We start from the raw sequence: 8409 nt of genomic DNA on the forward strand, positions 1-8409 counted from the left end.
TTCTGTAACACAAGTGTCTTCAGTTGAACATCACTCATATTGTTCAAAGTGGACTTCAGCTGCACCCTCACAATCTGCCTCCTTAGCTTCACTGGGGTTCACACACAAACACAATATCAGTTACATTACTAATATTCAATTATCGTCATTAAACAAAACCGTTGAGTTCAGAGTTAACAGTATTGCAATAGAAGTAAAAAGTTTAAGAGCAAAGCAAATCTTCAAAGTTTCAATAATAATTTCTAGTAGCACAGTTTTCATTTGCTCCATTCAGAGACTCAACAGCCAGTTGGTTTGATGAAGAAAGATTGGACTGATCCGACCACTTCCATGAATCCCTGAATAATCCGATCCAAACCCCTACTGACAAATACATCAGATTTGTTAACAGCTCCTGTTTGTTTCATTTCTAATGGTGACCAGGTCTATATATCGATCTCTGCAGTATTGTTGAGCCTCCTTCCATGTCTTTGGCTGTTTAATTAAGTGATATTCCACCGTGCTGTTCTGTACTGTAAATATCAAAATTAGAGTAATTAAAAACAGGACAAGTCAAATTCATTTACTCTGTTTAAAGATGTGTTAAATAAATGAGAGAAAAACAAAAATGATAACGTCTTGGTTACATATGTTACCATAGTCCCCTGATGGAGTGAATGAGATGTTGTGTCGATGACAACAGTTTGGAGTGTGCTCTTAAGAGCCAATCTGGTCTGACTTGTGTGTAGAACGCAAATGAAATTTCAATGAAATTGCACAAATTGCATACTAGTCTCGGCCCACACGTACATGTATAAAAGGAGACGCCATGCACCATTCAGATGCTTGTGTCTGAGGAGCTTGATGAGGCTCGCGTCAGTGGAATGAGCAGTGTTGTGGCACGAAGGACAGACGTCCTGTTCCCTACTTCAGGGAACCGTGGTTACAAACATAACAGAGACGTTCCCTTTCTGTCATTGTTTCAATGCCTATGCGACATCCATAAAGGCAGGTACAACATGCTGTAATGCCCGCTTAATGACATCACAACCATTCAGTAAAGTGCAAGGGGGATCTCATCTGAGGAGGAGGGGCAGACCCCTCACCAGTTACACCAGTGGGGGCATTTACAGCAGATAGCATCAACTTAGCTGCAGGTACCAACCCCTTTACCTAGTTTTAGTCATATTCAGTCATTCACATATCTTTTTTTTATTAGTCAAGTTTTAGTTGACTAAAAGTCTCACAATTTTAGTCTAGTTTTAGTCAAAAGACAACTCAATATATCTTAGTCAAGTTTTAGTCAACTAAAATTCTTGTTAAAGACATCATTCTTTAATCCACTTGAGTGGATTTTGCTGCAACAGCCAATGTTTCTAGTTGCATCTTTAGTGATTTTGCTACAACAGTATCCATGTCACTGCCACATACTGGAGCGAATCAGTTTGAGCGTATGGGTTGTATTCAGGTCCAAGTACTTACAAGGGATGGTAGTTTGATTGTGTTCCACGGTCATTGTGTGCGCTGTCGTTCATCCAGTTCATCTTCCGTGCACATTTTGAAAAAAAAATCATGTGGCATTTAGCAGATTCTGCCATCATCGTGTTGCTCCCGAATGACCTAGGGTGGGGATTAAAGGCAATTTGAAGCAAATAACAGGCTCACATATTCACCTTAAATATACATTTACATTACATTTAGTCATTTAGCAGATGCATTTTTTCCAAAGCATCTTACAAATGAGGTAAACAATAGAAGCAATTAGAGAAACACAAGAACAGCAATACATAAGTGCACTGGAAATAGCCTCATCAAGTCTAACACAGTATACATAGCCAAGTTAGTAAGGTTTTTTTTAAAACAGGAAATGTACAGATAAAGATGGTACATAGATGGAAAATAGAAAAAGATATTAAGCTCTGAATTAGTATGTGAGGTGTTGGCAGAAGAGATGGGGTTTTAGCCGATTCTTAAAGACACTACAGAGTCAGCAGATCATGTCGTGACCGGTCATTCCACAGATGTGGAAAAGCTCCTGAGAAGGCACACAATAGTGATTTTTTTCCCTTTTTGAAATGGCATCACAAGTTGTCGCTCGGTACAGAGCACAGGGATTGAGAGGGTACATAAGGCTGTATAAGCAAGTGAAGTTAAGGGGGTGATGACGCAGTGGTGGTTTTAAATGCCAGAAGCAGAGCTTTAAATTTGATGCGAGTTGACATGTGCTCTCTTTGGTTCATTGAAGACCACTCTTGCTGCTGCATTCTAAATCATCTGTAGGGGTTTGGTTGGGGATTGTAGAGGATGAATCTACAAAAGCGGCCATTGCTGGCAACATGTTCTGTGAAGCTAAGCTGATCATCAATGACCACTCCCAGGCTTCTGTCTGTGGAGTGATTGTATTTGAAACCAGACTGGTTGCTGTCCAGGAGGTTATTTTGTGTGAAGGATGAGAGCTGGTCAAAAAGGTAGTCAGTTGGTTGAAAGCAAAGACCTTGGAAATGTCCACTTCAGATAGGAGAAAGAGGGGAGCGAGCATGCATCAAGAGTTTGAGCATGTGCAAGAGGCGATGGCGTAGAGAACTGACTGCTGATGGTGTTTGTTTTCTTCACAAAGAAAGAAGCAATACTGTCAGCCATTAAGTCAGATGAAGGTGGGGAGTGGGTGGGTGGACAGAAGAGAGTCTTAAAGAGAACCCGGTACAAATTTATTTGCATGTTAAGACATTACCCACATGGAAAAACATATATAAACATATATGTTTCAATATAGGTTTTACATATATGTGACATATATAAAATTGGCCGTTTTCCTATATTGTATGTACATATATGTACATATATGCACATATATGTTAACCTATATATTGGTAAAATTATTAAAATCTGTAGCTGCTAATAAATTAAACATAAATAAAGGTCCAACCAATGACAGTCTGCACCTGCAGGAGCCAGGATTCAAACCTCCAACCTTCTGATCACAAAAAAAATGCAATCCCACGCGCCACTGCTGGAATTCGAACACCCAACCTTCCGATCATTAAACAACTCACTCTACCATCTGCGCTACTGTTGCTGTTAAATAACACTGAACAGTAGCTGTTAAATTAAACCATTTTGTTATACATGTCCTAGACAGATCTTGTAAATGTTTTAAATGTGCAGACATCATAACTTTATTTAATAATTCACATAATTTATGGCCTGTATATGCACATATATGCACCTCAATTTTGCATATATGCAGCATATATATTATCATATATGGGCATATATGCTGTATATGTGCAGCATGTATGTGCATATTAGCTGCATATAGGTTTCATATATGTGCATATATGCTGTATATGTGCTGCATATATGTGCATATTAGCTGCATATATGTTTCATATATGCACATATATGCTGTATATATGCAGCATATATGTGCATATAAGCTGCATATAGGTTTCATATATGAACATATATCCACATATAGGTTCTTTCCATGTGGGTATCATTAGAAACAGTTAACACAGTGATGCAAGCCACACTCATATCTAGGGGTGGGCCGATCCACTTTTTTCATTACCGATCCGATTTCGATTGCTAAATTCTGAGTATCGACCGATCCCGATCCCGATCCAATTCTAGTATTTTTCTTGATCCATTTAGAATTGTGTGTGTGTGTGTGTGTGTGTGTGTGTACACACATAAATATATATACAGTCATTGTGTGTGTGTGTCTTGTGTGCGTATGACGCGTTTAATTCACCGCTACTCCAGTTTATTAACTCCGCGAGCACCAGACCAACCAGAGTTTTTGTGACCTTAAATATCTTCATATATGCAATTGTTTTTCACATAAAGCTGTTGAATATATTAGGAAGACTTTGAATATAGTGTGTTTTTTTATGGTGCTTGTTACGTCCCGTATGATTTTAACAGGGTATGAGAGGGAATAACATATTAGAGTAAAATATTATTAAAAGATTGAAAACAGATGTAATAACCAGGTTCAAAATATTGTTGGAATAGTGTGATGGAATGAAATAGTCAGAGTCAGATATTATGATTTCGTTGTCTTTAGTGAAATATAAGATATATATATTCTTGAAATAGTAGTAAACACCATACAATGGTGTGAAAATTTGACATTTACAACGTTTGACAAATAAACAAAAATAATAGAACACTGGAGAGAGAGAAACGAAAGCGGAGCCAAAGCAATAAAACAATCAAAACATAACACACTCTAACTTATACTCTTAATAAATCTTATCTAACAAAATAAACCATAAATAAAAATCGAGTATTAATCTACACTGACTACCAAACATAAATACAATAATAGCATCCGCTTCTTACCTGGTGTTTCTAACAGAAATAAACTAGGTGATGCAAAATGTATGTCACGTGACAATGTAACCTTTTCCCTTCTCTCCGTGCCCAGGAAGAACCAGTCGAATCACTCTTTACACAGGTAGAAACACTTCATTACTTTTGCGATCAAAACATTCACTCAGACAATCACTAACGAGCGAGATAAACAAGATGTAGCGTGAGGGGGTGAACTCAGAGCGTGAGCTGTTGTCCTTACGCGACTTCCGGGTTTTTATAAAGGACAGGTGAGCATTGATTGGCTGTAACGGTGAAGTGATGATGATGATTGACATTATGGATAGCCAATCACAGACCTAAGAATGAGATAGAAGTGAGACATCAAGAATGGGGAGAAAAACATTTCAAAATAAAAGTCGGCCGTACTATATGACTATAAACGGCCGTAACAGTGCTTATGTGGTGTTTATGGTTATAATAGTCTGACTTTTCTATAGCATGATAGTAACAACAACGAGTAACGCACAGTATCGAATTTGGATCGGCCCCGTTATTCCGATATCCGATCCAGCAAAAAAGGTCCGGATCGACCCGATATCCGATCCAAAGTATTGGATCGGCCCACCCCTACTCATATCATACCTAACCCAACCAAACCGTGCCCGAGCGCGTTGTCCTCTCTCTCTACTCCCCCAGAAGCACGCACTCACTGTACTTTGAACGACCCAAGCCCGGGCGCGCTTTCTTCATCAGGTTGCAATTGTTTGGAGAAAACAAGAAGTAAAGCACTCTCTTAACAATGGATCCCATCGTAATGTTAAGTCTGTGTTTTTTATTCTGAGTCGTTTGGTGGACAATGACCCACCTCTAACATGCATCATATTGCTTAGTTGACATGGTAACGTGTGCACCTCAGACATTCACGTAAGGCAGATAAAGGTGAGTTGTCGCGCAATTGACATTTCTCCTTATGATCCGTGCTCTGGTTCAGGGCCGTGCACAGGGGGGTGGCCCGGTGGCTAGAGCAACTGCCCCTCTGCCCTAATCAGCTGAGGTGCCCCTCTCACCAACCGCCAACCCGGGTCAAAGTGTTCTGTTACCGCTCGTCTAAAGATCCACCTTTTCTGGTAATCCACTTCGTGATTTCCCGCCCGCTACGCAGCATCTCTCACAATCTGTGTCCACTCTTTGAAGGGCGGAGACGACAGTTTGTTGTATTAACAGGTAGATTCATTACATTACCTCAGTTGTTAAGCTGCTCAATTAGTAATTTGGTAGTTTGAAGCAGAGAGAGGTCGTGTACTATATTTATTTTTGCTTGCTTGTTTTCTCGTGATCACGACTTAATTTTCTCCTCATCTCGAGATAGTTGTATTCTTGTGATGTGATTAAAGCTTACAAAAGAACATAATTTCTAGACAGCAAAAGCATATTTAGCTAAATTAGCATGAATGAACAAATGAGATTTTACTTGGATCAGGGATTCGCTCAAGATGTAACAGATTTGCCAATAATTCACCATTTGATAGCGCGGTGAATTTAGGGACCGTCTATAAAGTAACTCCATATACGTTTCTACAGCATTAAAATGGAATTACTTAAAGTCAACAAACAGTCACAAAACCAACTGTAAAGTGTTCATGTGGTTGTCAACTATGCACACTTTTTTAGATTTTTTATGTTTATTCAAATAAACTGTTAAATACTATTGAAGATAGAAACGTGTACATTGTTCCTTTAGAGATGGTCCCTTAATTCACGAACATCAAACTTCATTTATTTATTAAGTCTATCGACAATGAGCTACGCGTGGTAACCCAACTCATATATGCATCAGCAGTCCACTTCAAAATAAACGAATATTATGGACAGGAAATTACATTATGGCATTTGGATTATCATGTCAGGATAACATGAAAACAACTTTTGTTTTCTCGAGATCACGAGAAAACAAGCAGCAAAAATTAAAATGTGGATGACCTCTCTTGGCTTTCGTATGTTTTTGTATTTCTGTGGGTAATGATTTGCTCTTGGTCTTTTAAAAGTGCTAACAACTTAGCAAGTAAACATTCTTAGAATTACAGTGATTGTCTAATATAAATAACACCAAATTTGCTGTTGTTGGCACGCTTTGTAGACAAAAAAAAAAAAACTGTTTTCACAAAAACAAGAAGACTGCAAAGGAAGGCTGCAAAAGCTCTTCAAAATTGTAAACATGGATTCAAAGCTTCAGCACGTAAATCATATAGAATATTAAGCAGTTTTGTCACACTTTAATTCTTGTTATTAAGTATATTTTCCATTATAATCACTTCTCTTTTTCTGATACTAATCTATAACACATCATATTGTTAAAACCATATAAATTGTGCCCTCCCCCAGTGCCCCCTTTTTGGTTTTGGCCACTGCCCCTCAAAATGTCTGTGCACGGCCCTGCTCTGGTTACAATCACACTGCGTGTTCTGGGATTAACAAAACCCCACCCCGGGCACGTACAGAGCTATCACACTAGTCAGACGAACCAGGCTTGGTGAGCGTGCCCTAAGTGCTGTGTTTCCATGCTTTTCCAGGACAGGGCTTCTCCTAGTCCCAGACTTAAATGCATGTTTGAGCTGCCTTAATTCAAAAACATCTTGCATTGACATATCCAAACATACTGTATATCAGTGCCATTGTTTTGTCTCAATATGTACACCAGTAATGTTTGTTGTAAGGTACAGTATGTTTGTAAAAACAATTTGTATAACTAAGGCCTGGTCCTGGATTCATCTTAACCCTGTCCGGGACACATAGGGGCGGTTTCTCGGACATGGATTAGACTAGTTCAAGACTAAAAAAAATTTAAGAGCTGTCCAAACTGAAAAAAACTTGCACATACATGTCTTTAAAAAATATCAGTGCCCTTTGTTTTTTCTCAAAATGCACACAAGTAATGTTTTTAGTAAGGCATGTTTGTTAAAACTAGTTATATTTCCAAATTAAACTAAAACGTAGTCCTGGTTTAAGCTAATCTATGTCCAGGAAACAACCCCATAAAGTATATCTGTTCAAACGCATACAATTTAATGTATATCTATGAGAGCCATGAATTCAGAAGCACAGAGACTTGACTTTTTTAACCCATTATTTTCTTTAAAAAGTGTGACTTTTTTAAATAGTGCACACATTGACTTTGTGCCATTACATCATTAATCATGTTGATCCCTGGTTTTTTTTTTTTTTTTGGATAATATTCCACAGATGCAAAATTCTTAAAAAGAGAAATCTTAGGATTTACTTCATGCAAACTAATGACCTTGTGTGTCACTTCAGATGTAAACAAGTTCAATGCAAAACACAGAAATTATGTCACTTTAGTGTACCAACACATGATGATCATACCATTTATGCCTCTTCCAAAACACATGAACACGCACAGACCAGACATCCACGGTCCACATCTCATGTCTCATTCACCAGTAAGGAACATTTGTAGTACAAAATAAATAACATTACTAAAATTAATTCAGTTTTAAATCAGAATTAGTTAAAGCATGTTGTCAGTACTGTTGACATAGTAGTATATTCAAAGGAACACAAACTTTATAAGCAAAACAATGTTTCATCAAAGTAGAATATCTGAATCCTCTAAATACAATCATATCGCGTACCTACCTTACAAAAATAAACATTGCAACGACCCTTTCAGACCCTTTGCCTCCTGCAGCTGTTTGCATCTTGTGGTAAAGCAGTAAAGTTACCGATGTTCATTCAGGTTTTTGCTCTTTGCTGATCCAGATGTTTTTTGTTGTTGTTGTTTCTCTTTCGTGAACGTGCTGATGACGAATGGTGTCTGCGTGAACAGGTTGCGCTGTGACATATGCAAAACACGTTCACAGATGAGGGGCAAAAATTGTTTTGAGTTCATTGATTTGTTGAAAATTTTTTAGGTCCTACGCCTTTCACAGATGGCATATAAAAATACTTTTGGATAACATAGTGATTGCCATCAGGATGTGAGGAGACTTGTAACCAGTATAACTAAAATAATATATACTGGTGTGTGTGTGTGTGTACCTGATAATTATCACGTTGTGGGGACCAATATAGGAATACCAGTATTTTTGTGAC

The 8409-nt window shown here is 38.1% G+C and overlaps 1 long non-coding RNA gene across 1 annotated transcript; it reads right to left on the minus strand.

The window, feature by feature from the left end:
* Positions 1-419: 419 nt before the first annotated feature.
* LOC135743626 (uncharacterized) lies at positions 420-8038 on the minus strand. Its single transcript, XR_010530558.1, has 3 exons — positions 7954-8038; positions 1462-1599; positions 420-512 (listed from the first exon to the last, which is right to left on the minus strand). It is a non-coding gene; the product is annotated as an uncharacterized lncRNA (long non-coding RNA).
* Between the last annotated feature and the right edge of the window lie 371 nt (positions 8039-8409).

The sequence above is a fragment of the Paramisgurnus dabryanus genome, chromosome 2 (genome assembly GCF_030506205.2).
Source record: "Paramisgurnus dabryanus chromosome 2, PD_genome_1.1, whole genome shotgun sequence".
Classification (NCBI taxonomy): domain Eukaryota; kingdom Metazoa; phylum Chordata; class Actinopteri; order Cypriniformes; family Cobitidae; genus Paramisgurnus; species Paramisgurnus dabryanus.